The following is a 17,794-nucleotide window of genomic DNA, read 5'->3' as shown; positions in this document are numbered from 1 at the left end:
TCCCCATTCCATAGCCATGCCTGGCACACATACATATGGGGTGCGTATTGCATGTGTGAGAGAGTGTGTGCATTTGTGCATAGAGAACAGACAGACACCCTGCCTGACTGGGGGTGCCTCACAGGCTCCCATCTTCTGAGGGAAAAGGCTGCCTGGATGCACCAGAATCTAAATGCCCCTGAGCAGCCCCCAGACCTGTGTTCCTGTGAGATGGGGGGTTGTAGGAAGAGGGGCTCTTCCCAGCTGCTCTCCCTCCAGAGGCCATGACGCCTCTAGCCCTAGACGTTCCCTCAGTGTGGAGTGTGGCTCCTCCCTCCCTCATTGCTTCCTAAAGTCCTGAGAGGAGTGGCCTACTCTCCCCATGCCCTGCTCCACCCCTTAGCTGAGAGGCCACAGAGGGATGTGGAAAGCGATATAGGCGAGGATTCAACTGCCTTCCCCTTCCCCTGGAGTCACCCCGCCTCTTGCTCCCAACAAAGGAACCTATATGGTTTCCTGCTCTGAAGCCTGCCCCTGGGGCTGGGTCATCCCTCCACGCCGGACAGGTTTGAGGCCCAGGGGGAAGTTAGCAATCTGCCGCGGCCAGAGGGCCGGTCTGGCCTCAGGTCTCATAAGCACACCTTCAGGCAGGGAGGGGGAAGGGCTGTTAGAACTTCACAGGTAATCCTCACACAGCCCTGGGAGCCCATTTCACAGATGACTGAACAACCTCTTTTGAACAGAGAGGTTAAGTACTTGCCCCAGGTCACATAGCTAGTAAGTGGCAGAAATAAACCTAAAACCCCGGTCTGACTACAAAATCCATGCTCTTGTGATGAACTATTTCAACCAAACCAAAAAGTATGAGATAATACCAGGTCCCCACCACTCTGCTCAATAAATGAAACATTACAACTATAGTGGAAGCATCTGACTCCTCCCCATATTATTACCCTGCTTCCTACACCTGGAAACGACCACTTTCTGAGGATTTCATTTGGTTCCACTGCACATCTTTGTACCTTTACTACACGGATGCATATGTACTTCTAAGCCAACACAGATTTGCTTTAGACTCTATTTTACCGTTACGTCAATCAGAGGTCCTCTAGGCTGGCTGCACGGAAGAAACACTTAAGGTACTTTGAAAAGCACCAAAGCCTAACCCCCTCCCCCAGAGTTCCCCGGGGGTTCTTATGGACAGCCATGAGATAAATGCACAAGCCCATCCCTGTCCACACCAGCTCCCTCCTCTCTCCTACACACTTTGGTCTGTGCTGACTATGGGCTTAGGGTAGAGCAGTGCCTGGGTTTTTTCTAAGGAGGCCAAGAGTATGGATGCTGTTGGGCCTCGTGACCGGTTGGTGGGAAGAGGCCAGAAAGAGAACCACAAGGGTAGAGAAGGAAAAACATTGTCTCTCCTATCTTTACTGAGGCTTCTTACGTACTGAGCTTTGAGTACTGAGTATATGGGTGTAGGCTTTGGGGCTAGGGAGGGACAGGACCAAGGGCTCAGGAAAGGCTCCCAGGTACTACCGATCCCCGACTGCTCTTAGGGACAGCCCGTAGCCTGGCTCCAGAGCCCAGACAATTCTACCTCCTCAGGTCCCCATGGCGCCCAGTATCCTACCTCCATACCCGCCCCCCCATGCAGGCTCCCACTGTGAGTCATGCCTAGACTATAAGAGCACACGCACAGAAATAAACAGATGCGTCACTCTCTGACCATAAGAGAATACACGTGTGCACACGCGAACATACACATGGGCAAAGCCTACTTCAACAGAAGTAGGTGCCCACAGTAGCGGCATAAAGTCGATGTGAAGCCTGGCCCAGCCCTATGGAGGGCAGACGCGTCTGCCCCAGGCCAGGCTGCCAGGGGTACTACCAGGGCCGCTCTGAGCCCTACAGCTCTGTCCAAGGGCCCTCTGCCTTCTCCATGCTCTGCCCAAAGGGCTAAGAGTGGACAGCATGCCTCATTCAGACCTGTCCTGAGCACAAGGGTCCCATCACAGAACCTATTCTGGTGATGGCCCGAGCCCCTCTCCATGGCAGCAATGGCCAGGGCCCCCAGGGAGGTCTATGGGCAGAAGCCTGGTTCAGCCTGTGTTCTGGTTCATCATCACTGACCCTCATGAGAGGCAGGCCCTCTGGAAGCTTCTTCCCCTTTCCCTCCTCCACTTGAAACCCTTCCTTTGCGGCTCTCCCCACTTGTATTAAAATCCTTTCCTCTAGGAGACCTCCACACAAAATGCTCTGGGCTCCAGAGAACCACTTGGGAAGTGACGTAGAGCCTCAGTTCCATATGTGCAGGCAAGGGGCAAGCTCTAGTGACAAACCACAGCAGAGCAGGGATGAGGGACAGCCTGGAGAGTAAGGAAATGAGTGATGATGCCCCCTGGATCTACCAGAGCCGGGACCATGGTCTTCTTTTCAACTGTGGTTGGAAAACAGGAGCTGCCGGGTCTCAGAAGCCAGGTGCCTGGAGAGAGGGAATGGTTCTGTGCAATTTGCCCCCATGCTTGGGGCTAAAGGAATGGTATGTCAGCGTGGCATTCTGTGCCTAGAATGCAGCTCCTATCCTGTTGTGCCATATAACACCTGGCGTGGCTGCTCCAGTGGGCAAACCCCCGAGAGCCTGTGCTGGGCCTCAGTGCTGCCTGAGCCATGCAACAGCCCTCCGAGATGGAAGAGGTTATGTAGGTGTTGGCAGGGACTGAGGTCGGCTATGGGACAAGCCAGTCCCTCTCAGGTCTTTATTTACTCTGAAAAGTGGATGGTGCTCTATAAGAGTGTCAGATTATCACCTCTCCCCGCCCCCTCACTCCAACCCCTCCTCTGTCCCTAGGCACCCCTCACTACAGCTGTCACTCATCATTAGCTGTGACTGTCACTGTTGGAACAGCCCCTGTCAGGCTGCAGAGCCAGGAGGGGGCAGGAGAATGTCAGATGACTCAGACAACCTCCAAGGACAAGGATGGGCATGCAGAACCTAGAGCCTAGGTACAGGAGGCACCATTCTAGATGCTCTGCCCTGACCCTTTCCTCTGCCAGAGGAGAAAGAGCAGCTCAGCAGAGCTTTCCCACAAGCCCCCCTGCCCTCCCACTAGTCAGGCTTAGAGAAGGGCTGGACGCAGAGAGAGGCCAGGCTGAGGGTATCGGCATGGGGCTGGGCAGGCGACTGGTGAGACAGACCCAGTGCTCTCTGACAGAAGGAGTTTTTTCCCTGCCAGTGGAAAACGCTTTGCATGGAACCGTCCACAATTCTTTGCTTTGCCCAAGGGAAGTATCTGTGTGTATGTGTGATTTTGCAGAATTAGCCATCAGACTAGCACCTGATGACCAGCTAACTTCTCAGCAAGGGCTTGAATAGGACAGAGCAGGCTAGAACTTGAGCTCCATCTCCTTACTCTGTTCCGCTCTCAACAACTTAATGAGCACCTATTGATGAATGCTAAGCCTGGAAGGGGGTCAGCAGGGGTGCACAGGGAGCCAACAACCAACTAAGGAAACTAAGCTAGATGCAGCCTGTCAGGGTGGCCAGAGGTGAGGGCCATGAGTGGGACACAAGTGCTGGAGGTTTAGAGGAACAAGTTGCATACAACTGGGCAATCAGGAGGCTGAAGTTGAGTTAGCCTTTTAAAGGCCAGTGGTCAACTCCAGGGCCCGTATCTTCAAGGTGTTCAGTAGGAGATAAGAACAAGAAGCAGCTGAGTAAATGTGCGCCTGATTTACATCTGCCTACACAGAGGCAATTTTCAAGTTAAAATGTTGTCAGAGGGTTGTCACAGTTTTGATCTTTCCTTTCTGTTCTTTCTCAATCCACCCACATTTTCTAGTTGGGTTGGAAAGGGGAGTGAGGGGGACAGAGCCTGGTTTAGATTCCGAGATTTTTGGAATTGTTAAAGTTAAACAGGACTTTTTAAAATGATCTAGTTTTTTCTTAGGAAAATTCAGTCCCAGAGCCCAGCATCACAACTGTTCCATCAGATGCAGAGCCTTCAGGGGAATTAGAGAGAGCAGGTCAGGAGTTCTGCAGTCATCCCCAGACTATCTCTTGGTGTTGCGGCTTGATTCTCTTTCCTGCATAGTTCAGAGATGTGAAATAATCCCTCTGCTCACTCCTTCCAACCACCACCCTGCTCCACCGAACTCTAATGGGGATTCAGCACCAGGCTCTACCCTGGTCTTGCTGTTGACTTCCTCTCTGACTGTGGGCAAGTCATTCTCTGAGCTGCCATGCCCACTTTCAGATAGAACATGACAGTAAATGTGAAAGTGCTTCAGAAGGTAGGTGTGACATAAATGCCCAGGTTATTATTTGTGCTATAACAAAACCATTCTCAGTTCAGAAAACACAAGAAGGCAAGCAATCATAGCTTCAGTGTTCTTGAGACCAGAGTAGAAAGGAGGCCAGAAGGGAAGAAAGATGGAAGAGGGAAAAGGGCTGCTTACCTGGTTTCTATACTCTGTTCACTGACATAGCCCAGCCATCACCAGATAAAGAAATGTGGTGAGTGTGAATTTAAGCCAGGCACCTGGTGTCTGTAGGGCCCAGGAGGTAGGTGTGGGAACTGGCAGACGACTTAGGCAAGGAGCACTGACTATGGATCATTTGCTATCTTCAGACCCGTCCTGTCCCATATTTTCACTAAAGTCTTGAATCCAGGGGAACTAGGGCTTATCAAAGAGGTGAACAGAGAAGGGGTCTAGTCTGGGCTGACAGAATTCAAAATCACATCAGGGGGCCAGAGAGATAATACTGAACAAAGTTCAGTGTAAAGTCCTCCACTGAGTTTGAGAAAGCAAATGTACAGGACGAAGACCAATCATTTCATGTCAAAACAACATGGACATTTCAGCTGCTAAGTTCAGCACAGGCTAGCCCGGTGGGAAATGCCTGAGGGACAGGGGACCATGGCCTCAAGGGGCATCACACCACAGTCCCTAGGGGCCCCAGGCTGAAGGAGCTCACTCCCAGATCATGGCAGAAGACTCGTGCTATTCTCAACACCACAGCTGATCACTGACAAGCTGAAATACCGTATGTGACTGTGCCTGCCATGAGATGGTAGTCTCTGAGCTACACCCAGCAGAACTAACAAATGGCTGAAGGAAGGTGATCAAGACGGGGAGGGTCTGGAAACTGGAAACTGAAAATGGGAGGAGAGGACTTAGTGCTGTGGCAGCAGGTGAACAGACCAGAACAAGGAATGAGGTTGGTTAGAACAGAACAACCGGGCTTGGTTAGAACAACCTGTTGGAGTTCTGCGGCTCACAGAAGCTCTGGTGGAATAACTACGTCATGTTTGAGGCCACCCTCAACAGTTGGAGACCCATGGCTGGGTCATCAGTGGGTTCCGAGAGCACTCAGGCACTCACTGGCCAAGAAGGGGCCTGGACACCCCTGCAGGCCCTGGAGGAGCCTCCCCTGAACCTCGAGGGCACAAGGTCAGATAAGGATGGTTCATCTTTCTTGGCCAGAATCACCAGTTTTAGGATCCTAAAAGCTGAAAGCAGGAATGGGGGATACAACAGGTGATTGGAAGGAGGGAATGACAGAGTATTAAAAAAATAAAGTGGTCACCTGAGTTAAGTTTATATAGGTGGGAGGCGATGACCTAGTTGTATCAATGGAATATACCCGAGGCCTGAATTCCTCCCACCAGAACCACCTGTGGTGACAGCGCTGTCACCCCAGATGAGCACACTGCTGTCTGGTGGGGGTAGCATGACTTATTGGGTCAGCCTGTGGACGTCTGGTAGAGAAACCAGAGGGCTTGGACATGGGGGACATAAGGTTTCACCCAGCACAGGGTTAAGCAAACTTTGCCAACTTACAAAACCCCAGTCAGTGAATGCCAGAGGGTCAAGTACAGGAGAGTCCTTACCCACCTCCTCCTTTCTACCCCCTACTTCCCATTTGCTACTTCTAACTTCCCTAATCCTACCAATGGGGGGTCCTTGCTTTATCTTCCCAAATCCAATCTATTGCACCCTGCTAATTCTTCTTCCAAACACCTTCCGAATCTGTTCCATCCGTTCTACCACCAGTCATGCCCCAAGTCATGGTGTTAGCTGAGGCCTCGTCATCTCTCACCCACCTGGATAAACTCCATACTGACCTCTCTGCATTTGTCTCTTTTTGTCATATTGATTCAGCCCACAAAGTCAGATAAAGTCTGCCCCGTGTACAATTCCCGTCATGTCGCTTCCTTGCTCCAGAATATTTAGTGGGCCCTAAATGTAGATCAGATCAAGCCTCACTCTTTGGTATGGCGTTTGGGGTCACAGCTTTACTCTCCAGCCTTGTCTCCCCACTTGCCTTGACTGAGCCCAACTGAACGGCTACCATCTTCTTAACCCATTCCCTCCCCTTCCCTTTCAGGGCTTTCAGGGAGGCCTCTGCTAGGAGTGCTGTCCCTCTGAATCTCCCCTACTTTAAACACTTCTCATGCTTCAGCCACCACCCGAAGCGCCCTATCCTCCACAGGGCCTTTCTGAACCCTCTGTTGACAGCTTCTTGTCCCTCTTCCGACTTCCCTTTAGCACTGTCTGTCCTATGCTCCAGAAGTTTGTCACCTAATTCTGGTAACATCTCTTCTTCTGCTAAGGTATGACTTAGCTCCTGGATAATGTGCTGGTTTTTCCCAGTGTATGTTCTATCTCCCTACCTAGACCATAAATTCTAATCTCAACCATAGATTCCCAGAGAGTGGAATAGGGATGGTATCTCCTCCATCCCAGGGCTAACATAGTGAGCACTTGATAAGGCTGGCTGGCCAGATGTGGTGAGGAAGAGTGTAGCCATGAGGTCAAGAGACCTGGGTTTTACTTCTTCACTGTTATGATGGGTCATGTGACTTAGGGTATGGCAGGCAAGCTTCCTTCCCTGCAAACGTCCTTCCCTGCAAACGTCCCTTCCAGCTCTAGTATTCTCTGAGTCTAGATGACTGGGGACTGACCCAGCCCTAGGTCTGGCTAGGGAAGGAGCAAGGGAGGCTATGGAGGGAGAGAGAGAGAGGGAGATGGGGAGCTAATAGCTCTGGAGGAAGGAAGGACATGCTGGGCTAATGGGATAATTGGATAATCCTCAGAGCTAGGGGCTGCCAGGCTGGGGCCAGCTGTTAGAAGCAGACACAAATAGCACAAGCAAAACAAAAGCGCTGGTGCAGGAAGCACTTTGCTGAGACATATGGGGGAGGGGTGGTGGTGGCCAGATGGTGGGGGGCCAGACAGTAGGGGAGGGAGATGGAAGGAAAACTGGAGCCCCCATTCTGTGGGTCCCCCTTAGGGACCTTGTGGTCTGATCCTGTAACAAAGATTCCACTTAGGGGCTTTGGACCTATTTCGCATTAGGGGACATTCTTGGAGACCCTGGAGTTATTCTGGCCTCAAGGGTGTCCCTCTACCAAGATCATCCTTGGGGAACATGAAGCCCTCATCCCTGCCTAATGAGGGTTATCTGCAGATGGCCCATCTGTTTGAAATGTCTGTGAAAATATTGCTGGACTCTTACAAAATAATAGTTTTGGATGCAGGTCTCAGGGTTTCCTTCATTTCAGGCTAATAAGTAAGTGGATCTGTCAGTGGGGATGGACATAAAACAAAAGAAATTTGAGAGGAGGTTCAGGTCTAGGAGTCAGAATCTGGCTTCTGGTCCCAGCCCTGCTGTGTCACATAACTCATGAAGGGATCTCTCCGGACCTCAGTTAGCCCATCCATAAATGGGGGCAATAAGCAATACCCTCCCTGCAGAGATGTTGTGGAGATAAAATGAGATCATGAGTGGGAAGTAACTTGAAATTTGTAAAAAAGTACTTTAGTCCCAACTCTGTTTCTAACTCTGTATCATCTTTATTTATTTTTATTTTTTTTATTTATTTTTTTTTTATAGATTTTATTTATTTATTTGAGACAGAATGAGAGAGAGAGAGAGAGCACATGAGAGGGGGGAGGGTCAGAGGGAGAAGCAGACCCCCCGCCGAGCAGGGAGCCCGATGCGGGACTCGATCCAGGGACTCCAGGATCATGACCTGAGCCGAAGGCAGTAGCTTAACCAACTGAGCCACCCAGGCGCCCCTCTGTATCATTTTTAGAAAGGCTATTTCCTTTCTCTGAGTTCCAGTTTTTTCCACTATAAGGTGATGAGATCAAACTGGATGCTCTTTAAATTCCCTTCTAATTCTAATGACTCTAATCCTCAAAAAAAAAAAAAAAAAGTATATTTACATCTGTATGTATTATAAGAAAGGCATGAGAGGAAAATTTAAGACCAATATTATTTATGAATATAGGTATAAAATACTCAATATTAGCAAACGATATCCAGCAATATATAAAAATAATCTGAATCATGACTCATTAGGGTTCATCCCAGGAATGCACGGATGGCTTAACAGTAGAAAACAAATCAGTGTTATTCATACTGATAAATTAAAGAACATTACAGGAGTTTCACAACAGATGGAGAAAATGATTTTGATTTAAAATTCAACATCCATTCATAGTGAAAACTCTTAGCAAACCAGAAATATAAAAGTATTTTCTTAACTCAATAAAGGGGATTTTTCAAAACTATATATCAAACATCATACTCAATGGTGAAATATTAGACTTTTCTTTCTAGTAAAGACCAAACACATTATTCTATACAATATTGTACTAAAGGTCCTAGAGATCACAATAAGACATGAAAAGAAAAGATGTAAGACTGGAAAGAGAAAAAAAGTGATACTATTTGCAGATGAATTAACTATCTATATAGAAAAATCCAAAAAATGTCTTTGGAGTGTTAATGGAACTAATGAGACTTCACCAAGGCTGCTGGATATAATCAATATTAAAAAATCAATAGTGTTTCTATCTACCATCAAAAACTACTATAAGAAGTAATTTAAAAATATATCATTTATAACAGCAACAAAAACTAGAAGGTACCTTGGCATAAATCTGACAAATATACACACAAAAGAAGACTCCAATCAACGAAGTTGGGCCATGATCACGGATGGGATGAGTCAGTATCATAAAACACAATTATTTCCAAATCAGTCTGGAGATCAAGTACAATTCCCTTAAAAATCCTGATAGAATTTTCCATGAAATTTGACAATTTGGATCCAAAAGATTGTGTGAAAAGAAAAAGGGCCAAGAAGAGCCACAATAATTTTCTTCCTATTGAAGAGTGTGAAAATTTGTCCTAACAGATACCTAAAGCATAAAGCCCAAGTAATTAAAATAATGTGGTAAAGGAACAGGCAACAACAGAGCAAATGGGATATAAAGGTTAGATGCAAACTTGTCTGTGTATGGAAATGTGTCGTGTGGTAGAGGTCACATCACAAGCAACAGAAAAAGGAAGGAGTATTCATTAAATGATTCTAAGAAAATGGAGTTTCGATATGCGATAGCAAAGCTGAGAACAAAATACAAGTGGGAAAAAAACTTCAATGCTTTTAAAAGCAAATATCAGAAAATATCTTTATGATCTCTGGGCAAAGATGGATTTCTTTTTTAAAGATTTATTTATTTGAGAGAGAAAGAGCACAAGCAGGGGAAGGGCAGAGGGAGAGGGAGAGAAATCCTCAAGCCGACTTCATGCTAAGCATGGAGCCCAATGTGGGGCTCGATTCCACGGCCCTGAGATCATGACCCAAGCTGAAATCAAGAGTCAGATGCTTAACCAATGGGACCACCCAGGCTCTCTGCAAAGACGGATTTCTTAACACACAAAAGCAAATGCTATAAAACCAAATGCTGCTAAATTGACTAATTGAAAATTAAAAAAATTTTTTTTTTCCCAACGAAAACAACATAAAGATAGGGCAAAGAAAAGCTACAGACTAGGAGAAGGTATCTGCAATGCATATAGTCAGTAATCACTAAAGGATTAGTGTCTATAAAATATAACTCCTCTGAAAATAAAAAGACCTATTAGATAAATGGGTGAAGTTATGATCAGGTAATTTAGAAGAAACCTAAATGACCAATAAGCATGTGAAAGTAAATTCAATCCCTTTATACATCATTTGTGGGGATGTCAACTGGTCTAACCACAATGGAAAACAATATGGAGTTTCCTCAAAAAATTAAAAATAGGGGTGCCTGGGTGGCTCAGTCGTTGGGCGTCTGCCTTCGGCTCGGGTCATAATCCCGGGGTCCTGGGATCGAGCCCCACATCGGGCTTCCTGCTCGGTGGGAGGTTTGCTTCTCTCTCTCCCAGTCCCCCTGCTTGTGTTCCCTCTCTCACTGTGTCTCTCTCTGTCAAATAAATAAATAAAATCTTAAAAAAAAAAAAAACTAAAAATAGATATCCCTTCGGGGCACCTGGGTGGCTCAGTCGTTAAGCGTCTGCCTTCGGCTCAGGTCATGATCCCAGGGTCCTGGGATCAGGCCCCGCATCGGGTTCCCTGCTCTGCGGGAGGCCTGCTTCTCCCTCTCCCACTCCCCCTGCTTGTGCTCCTGCTCTCACTCTCTCTGTCAAATAAATAAATAAAAATCTTAAAAAAAAAAAAATAGATCTCCCTTCAATCCAGCAATTCCACTACTGGGTATCTCCCCAAGGGAAATGAAAACAGGATTTCAATGAGAGACCTTTACTCCCAAGTTTATCACAGCATTATTCACAATAGCCAAGATATGGAAACAACCCAAATGCCCATCAACAAATGAATATATAAAAAAGATGTGGTACATACACATAATGGAATATTATTTAGCCATGAGAAAGGATATCCCGCCATTTGCGACATGGATGGATTTTGAGCACCTTATGCTATGTCAAGCAGAGGAAGACAAGTACTGTATGATAACACTTATATGTGGAATCTTAAAAAGTTAAACCAGGCGCCTGGGTGGCTCAGCTGGTTAAGTGTCTGCCTTTGGCTCAGGTCATGATCCCAGGACCCACATCGGGCTCCCAGTTCAGCAGGGAGTCTGCTTTTCCCTGTCCCTCTGCCCCTCCCCCTGCTTGTGCTCTCTCTCTCTCTCAAATAAATAAAATCTTTTAAAAAAATTAAAATTTTAGGGGTGCCTGGGTGGCTCAGTCGTTAAACGTCTGCCTTCAGCTCAGGTGATCCCAGGGTCCTGGGATCAAGCCCCGCATCAGGATCCCTGCTCGGCGGGAAGCCTGCTTCTCTCTCTCCCACTCCCCCTGCTTGTTCTCCCTCTCTTGCTGTATCTCTCTCTGTTAAATAAATAAAATCTTTTGAAAAAAAAATAAAAAATAAAAAAATTTAAATTTAAAAAAAGTTAAGCCTGTAAAAAACAGAGAGTAAATGGTGGTTACCAAGGGCTAGGAGTTGGTAGGATAAGATTGATGGGGCTGGGCGCCTGGGTGGCTCAGTCGTTAAGCGTCTGCCTTCAGCTCAGGTCATGATCCCAGGGTCCTGGGATCGAGTCCCACATCGGGCTCCCTGCTCAGCGGGAAGCCTGCTTCTCCCTCTCCACTCCCCCTGCTTGTGTTCCCTCTCTCACTGTCTCTCTCTCTCTGTTGAAAAATAAATAAAATCTTTAAAAGAAAAAAAAGATTGATGGGGCTTAATGGTACAAACCTGTAATGAGTAGTAAATAAGCCATAGAGATCTAATGTACAGTATAATGATAAAGATAATAAAATTGTACTATAATTATGTGATATGATAAATATCCCCACATCAGCAATCATATTACAATATATAAACGTATTGAAGTAACTAACTATACACCTTAAACTTATACAATGTTACATGTCAAATGTATTCAATAAAAGATAGTTTAAAAAATGACAAAGAAGTTCAATCTCATTAGTAATTAGGGAGAGGCAAATTAAAATATATTTTGCACCCATTCATAGTTACTCAACAAATTAAGTGTTGGTAGGGTCCAATCATGTGATTAGGGGGTTGGGGCTTTAAGTGTGACCTTCAGGGAAGGGAGAGGCCTGGGGACTGAATTCAACAAGCCTATGTAATGAAAGCCCAATAAAAGTAAAACTCTGGGGGCACCTGGGTGGCTCAGTAGGTTAAGCGTCTGCCTTTAGCTCAGGTCGTGATCCCAGAGTCCCTGGATCAAGCCCCACATCAGGCTCCCTGCTCCGCAGGGAGTCTGCTTCTCCCTCTGCCCCTCACCCCACTCATGCTTTCTCTCTCTCAAATAAATAAGTAAAATCTTAAAAAAAAAAAAAAAAAAGTAAAAAGCTTGGGTGACAGTGAGCACTGGATAAGGCATGGTCCCTGATTAATAATGCTCGGTGCATATTGTTATACATTGATGTGCTGGGAGGGTGATTCCTCCTGACTCCATGGGGAGACAACACAGAAGTTTCAAGTCTGGGGCCCTCTCAGACCTCACCCTATGCATCTCTTCTTTTGGCTGCTCAGGATTTGTATTATTTTTGTCATAATAAAACTGAAATTTTAATTTTTTTTTTTTTAAGTATTGGTGGGGAGATGAGGAGATAGAAATATGCAATAGGTGAAGCTGTGAATACCCTATGACCTGGCATTTTCCATTTCTAGGCCTCAATCTTCAATAAAAACATACAATATAATAAAGACACACACATATATAAATAAAACCATGCACAGAGGCGTTCATTGTGTCAGTGTAATACTAAAAAGCTGAAGCAACTCTCACAAGTATAATGGATATATAAACTGCAATCTGTCCCTTCAAGGAAACTATCATATGGAAGACAAAATGAATGAACTTGATATATCAACACTTACTCTGTACTCCAAGTTAAATGTCTCTAGCTATTTCTAGACCATACTTTGAATTCCTACCTTTAGTGCCAGTGCTCATGGCTGTTGTCCTTTCCCTCACTTTTAGCTCAATAATCTTAATGAGATAATTTACATGCAGCTTCCTCTTAAAACATTCCTGGGTCCTTTTAATTCTGACGTTACAGATGAGAAACCAAAGACCCAAAAAGGTTGAGTCATGCTAAGTTCACATGGCAGATGACTGGCATAATTAGAACGGGAACCCTGGCCTTCTGACTCCTTGTATGATGTAAGGCTACAGATAATCTCAGAGAATGGTAAATACAGAATTTATCCCACCTCTCAGCATGGGGGCACTCTGTTCCTCACACAACCTCAGATCGTGTGGCCTCGGCTGCTACCACCCCCTCTGGCTGGTGAAGTGTTTGGATCTGACTTTACCAATAACGTTCCATGTGACTCAGTAAGTCAAAATCTGAGTCTCAGTTTTGTGGTTTGGTTGATGCCAATAATCACATGAGCTGCCTGGCTATCACATGAGCTCATTAATAGAATCAAGTGAAATAAAAGATAAGGAAATACAAGTATATGAAGTAAGGGAGAAATTAACTTTTTATTATTCTCAGGATGCAAAAATGCCTGCCCTGTGGCTAAAAGGAGCATGGGATGTCCAATCTGTAAAAAAAAAAAACTGACGTGGAGAGTTTTGCCATTGCAGGTAAACGAAGCATGGTGGTGGAGTGGGGGTGCTGGCCTTCATACCAGAAGCAGCACTCTGGAAGCTCTGCTCCCTTCTCCTGCCCCCTCCTGCTTATAGCCTCTGTGCCACTGTGTTCTCTGGCACGGGAACACTAGCAGGCAGTCTGGGGTCCCTTGAGACAGGGCTGGCCAACCCTGACAAAATATTGAAGTTAGCCAAGTTGGTCTTCTACATTTCTTCCCTGTGCTTTTTCTCCTGGTCTAGACTTTGTTATATCTTTCCTGAGTTACTGAAGGAGGTGTTCTATACAACCAACTCCCCCTCTCCCAACCACTGTTGGGCTTCCCACTATTTAAGACCTGTAAGGACCCTGAGGTTAGGAACTGTGTCTCTGGCCCCCTCTGGGCAGAGAGTCCATACTCAACAAATGTCAAACTGAGCCTGTCTTCCTCCTTAACGTGCCTGTCTTCCTCCTTAACCCGAAACTCTGTGCTGAGCTGAGCTTCCTGCTCACAAGGAAATGTCTGATAGGTCCCTTCCCACAGACTCTTGGGGACTGTTGCCTTGTCTTCCCCTCCTAGGCTAGCTGCTTTTTCCTACAGGCCATGGGAAGTGATGATAAACCCTAGGGGGATGGTCACATACGGAATGGAGAAAGGAATAACGACTGGGAATGTTTGTGCTGGGGGACTCTGCTCCCTGCCCTGACTCCTCTGTTGTAGACCAGAGGTTTCACACCACCATATTCCCCATCATGGGCAGGCAGGTAGCCTGGGGTTCCCCATGGACAGGGCTCGTGCTGATAAAGGCTTTGAAGTTGAGCAGGTTATACTCTCTCTCTTTTCTCATTTTTGAAAATAGAGAAATATGTCCTATTCTCTTGCTTCACAATGTTGTTAAGAATTAAATGTGAATTAATTAATGAGGAATTAAAGATTAAATGTGAAAATCAGTAAGAAGAGAAGCGAGACAGGCAAGACAACTTCAGAGCCAGGCCGGTTCGCCAGGCTCCTCCGCCCGTGATGGACCTCCTTTCACCTGGACCAGGGACATGAGGACCAAACACAGGAGGCCCTGCCCTTCTGAGTGAGCTTTCATCTACATAGGACTGTTTTCTCTGCCAAATAGACCAAAAGGAAGGAAAGCCAGCAAGATGAGTTCTTTTCTTAGCTCCTAAATGGCTGACACTTCAGGAAACCAAAATTCTGAATGGGACCAGAGGGGATTTCAATTCATCCTGCCTGTCTACAGGCAGAGTCAGGCCTACACAAGGACTCTGTTACACAGGGTGTACTTTCAGAGGTACTTTCAGGGGATGCCCTTGTCCAAAAATCTCTTCCAAACTTATTTGCTCATGCTTGAAAATCCATCATCACAGCTTTATTTCTTTGGCAGAATCCAAATGTAGTGAGAGACGATGGACTCTGAAAAACAAACTGAGGGTTCTAGAGGGGAGGGGGGTGGGAGGATGGGTTAGCCTGGTGATGGGTATTGAGGAGGGCACGTTCTGCATGGAGCACTGGGTGTTATGCACAAACAATGAATCATGGAACACTACATCTAAAACTAATGATGTAATGTATGGGGATTAACATAACAATAAAAAAATTAAAAAAAAAAAAAAAAGAATCCAAATGTAGGTTTTGTCTTCTGTACAATTGCCCAAATCACACATATAAAATCCTTATTAGTCACCTCAATGTGAATGGAATACATTGGTCCTTTCCTGAGAACAGGCTTGGATGGAAAGGAGAGGACAAGAACATTGCAGGCAGCAGCCCTTACGGCTGGGAGAGGGAAGATGGGAAGGTGTAGAAGAGAAAGGATGTAGAAGGAGGTAGAGCTGGTAAACCTTCCACCTGGAAAGTTAGGTACAGCCTCCAAAATACACAGAAAATCTACATGTTAAAAAAAAAAAAAAAAGCCAGACCCCCACCCTTCACCACCCCCCCACCAAAAGATCACATTCTATGATTATATTTATATCTAGCAAATGTAAACTAATCTATAATGACTGAAAACAGATCTGTGGTTGCCTGGGAAGGGTTGGGGGTAGGTAAGAGGGAGAAATGACAAGGGGCATAGGGAAACATTGGGAGGTGATCGGTATCTTGATGATGATGATGGTTTCAGGAGTGTATAGATGGGCCCAAACTTATCAAATCATACACATTAACTATGTGCCATTTACTGATTGCATTTCAGTTATACTGCAATAACATTTTTTGGAAAAGAGTGAAAAAAAAAAAAAAAAACTATGTGAGTACTGTATGCCTGCCAAATAATCCATCTCACATACCTCTGGTAAATTCTGGCAGAAACAAGTGTTTTCCAAGAGCACACCTCATCTCTCTGAGAATCAGGTACTCTCTCCGTAAACCGATAAAGATGAACTAGACAATCCCAAGGTCCTATCCAGATATCACAGTCTCGATTGTAAGGGTCAAATATATAAACCAATAGAAAACCATTATTAAAGCCTAAAGGATTTGATATAAATACAAGGCAGGAATTATTAAATAATCAACATATACAGAGATATTGGGCAAAAATAATGGATTAAATACATGCATCTAATTTCACTATATCTAAAACTCCATAAAGAGGGATTTTTTTCCCCCCAAGGGCAAAGTCTCTAATGGGAACTCTTAGAAAGAAAAATTATGACATCAGAAATGAAAACCTTGGGAGCAAGATGGCGGAGGAGTAGGAGACCTGGATTTCGTCTCCTCTCAGGAATTCAGCTGGATAGGGATCAAACCATTCTGAACACCTACAAACTCAACAAGAGATCGAAGAAAAGAATAGCAACAACTCTCTGAACAGAAAAGCGACCACTTTCTGGAAGGTAGGACGTGCGGAGAAGTGAATCCGAGGCGTTATTCGGGAGGATAGACGGCGGGGGAGGGGCCTCCGTCCGCCGCTTCTGGCAAGTGATAGAGCCGCGGAGCACAAAATCGGAACTTTTAGAAGTCTGCTCCGCTGAGGGACCTCACTCTGGTGGCGAAGTGGGGGGTGGAAACCTCGCGGGACAGTGTGGTCTCAGGACCCTCGGGGTCACAGAAAGACCGGGGGTGCCTGAGTGCGGCAGAGCTCCCAGGTATCAGAGCAGGGAAGCCGGCTGCAGAGACGGAGCCCAGGCACGGGCTCTCAGCTCGGGGCTGCCATAAACCGTGATCCGTGGCACAGTCGGGCCACTGCTCCTCCAGCAGGGACCCAACAAGCGGCAGATCTGGGGAGACTCACCTTCTTCCCCCGGGAGGAGAGGTGCGGGAGCGCACCGCGGGGATCTGCTGGGTTTGGAGACTCCACCCGGGGTCGGGTGCCAGATAGAAAGGCGCGGTCACAGGCCGGGTGAGCACGGAGCGTGGCCAGAGACCGGGGAGACGGGAGTGACTGACTGCTTTTCTCTGGGGGCTCGCTGGGGAGCGGGACCCCGAGTTCTTGGCTCCGCCGGGGCGGAGACTGGGAGGCCGCCATTTTCACTCTCCGCCTCCAAAGCTGTAGGGAAAGCTTGCAGGGAACAAAAGCTCCGGAGAGCAAACCCGAGCAGATTACTTAGCCTGGACCGGCAAGGGCGGGGCAATTTTGCCTCCAGCAAAGACATTTGGGAACCACGGCAACAGGCCCCTCCCCCAGAAGATCAGCGAGAACAGCCAGCCAAGACCAAGTTTACCGATCAATGAGAACGGCAGAACTCCAGCGCTAGGGGAATACTGCACATAGAATTCATGGCTTTTTTACCATGATTCTTTAGTCTTTCAAAGTTAATTATTTTTTTTACCTGTCTTTTTTTCTTTTTTCCTTTTTTTGAATTTTTCTTTTTCCCTTTTTCGACCAACATCTTATCAATCCCTTTTTTAAAAAAAAAAACATTTTTATTTTTCATTTTTAGAGTCATATTCTATCCCTTCATAGTAGTTACCCGTATTTTTGGCATATATATATAAGTTGTTCTCTCTTTAAAATCTTGAGATAGTTTCTTCTAACAGATCAAAATATACTCTAAATCTCTAGTGTATGGTTTTTTTCTACTCCCCTGCCTGATCACATTCTCTCCCTTTTTTCTTTCTTTTTTTTTTTAATCCTCTTCTTTCTTTTTTCAAACAACTTATCAAATCCTTTTTTAAAATTTTTTATAATTTCCATCTTTACAGTCATATTCCATCCCTTCATCATATCAACCCTTATTTTTGTACATATATAAGTTTTTCTATCTTTAAAATTTTGGGAGGGACTTTCTTTTAACAGACCAAAATACACCCAAAATCTAGTGTGTGGCACTGATCTATAATCCAGCCTGATCATATTTGATCACATTCTGTTTTTGTTTTGTTTTGTTTTGTTCTGCTTTTGTTTGTTTTTATCTTTATATTTTTCTTTTTTCTTTTTTTTCTTTCCTTTTCTT

The 17,794-nt window shown here is 45.8% G+C and overlaps 1 long non-coding RNA gene across 5 annotated transcripts in view; it reads right to left on the bottom strand.

The window, feature by feature from the left end:
* Positions 1-17,794, bottom strand: part of LOC118551568 (uncharacterized) — a 54,967-nt gene that overhangs the window by 4,036 nt on the left and 33,137 nt on the right. The gene's annotated exons all lie outside the window — the stretch shown is intronic.

This window comes from Halichoerus grypus, chromosome 13 (assembly GCF_964656455.1).
Source record: "Halichoerus grypus chromosome 13, mHalGry1.hap1.1, whole genome shotgun sequence".
In the NCBI taxonomy this organism is placed as follows: domain Eukaryota; kingdom Metazoa; phylum Chordata; class Mammalia; order Carnivora; family Phocidae; genus Halichoerus; species Halichoerus grypus.
Note: the sequence above shows the minus strand (reverse complement) of the source record. Positions and strands in the feature narration are given on the sequence as shown.